Below are 1,020 nucleotides of genomic sequence, written 5' to 3'. Positions count from 1 at the left end.
ACACGGAAAGAAATGCACGAACGAATGAATAAAAAAATTAAAATTTGAAAAGACTTAAAAACCGAAAATGTAAAATAATATAAAAATAATAAAAATAAATCGACTGACGAATCCAATAAAAAAAATTAAAATTGAAAATAGGGACAAAAAAGGAATTCTTAAAATATTAACTAAAAAAAATAATTAATTAAAAAATGAAAAAAAAATTAAAAAAAAGAAAAAGGCAATTTAAAAAAAATTTAAAAAAAGTCAAAAATAAGAACAAAAACGGCGAGGGGGGGGGGGGGGGGGGTGGTGGTCGTAAAGCCGGCCGCCAGGTCTACCCACTGCCTCGGCACCGCAGCCACTTACCGACGGGGGGGCGTGCTGGGCCGGGCCGGGCCGGGCCGGGCCTACTCACGCGCACACGCACACGGAAAGAAATGCACGAACGAATGAATAAAAAAAATATATACATTTTTTTTTAAATTAAAACCCCGAAAATGTAAAAATAAAAATAAAAATAAAAAATAAATCGACTGACGAATCCAATAAAAAAAATTAAAAATAAAAATTAGGGACAAAAAAGGAATTCTTAAAATATTAGCTAAAAAAATTAATTAAAAAATGAAAAAAAAAAGAAAAAATTTTTAAAAAGGAAAAAATCAATTAAAAAAAAAAAAAAAAAAACAGGAAGGAAGAAAAAAAAAGTCAAAATAAGAACAAAAACGGCGAGGGGGGGGGTGGTGGTCGTAAAGCCGGCCGCCAGGTCTACCCACTGCCTCGGCACCGCAGCCACTTCCCGACGGGGGGGGGGGGGCGTGCTGGGCCGGGCCGGGCCGGGCCGGGCCCTACTCACGCGCGCACGCACACGGAAAGAAATGCACGAACGAATGAATAAAAAAATTAAAAATTGAAAATAGGGACAAAAAAGGAATTCTTAAAATATTAACTAAAAAAAAATAATTAATTAAAAAATGAAAAAAAAATTAAAAAAAAAGAAAAAGGCAATTTAAAAAAAAATTAAAAAAAAGTCAATTT

The sequence above is a fragment of the Gallus gallus genome, chromosome 16 (genome assembly GCF_016699485.2).
Source record: "Gallus gallus isolate bGalGal1 chromosome 16, bGalGal1.mat.broiler.GRCg7b, whole genome shotgun sequence".
Taxonomy (NCBI): Eukaryota; Metazoa; Chordata; class Aves; order Galliformes; family Phasianidae; genus Gallus; species Gallus gallus.
The sequence above is the reverse complement of the archived record's forward strand: the minus strand, read 5'-3'. Positions refer to the sequence as shown.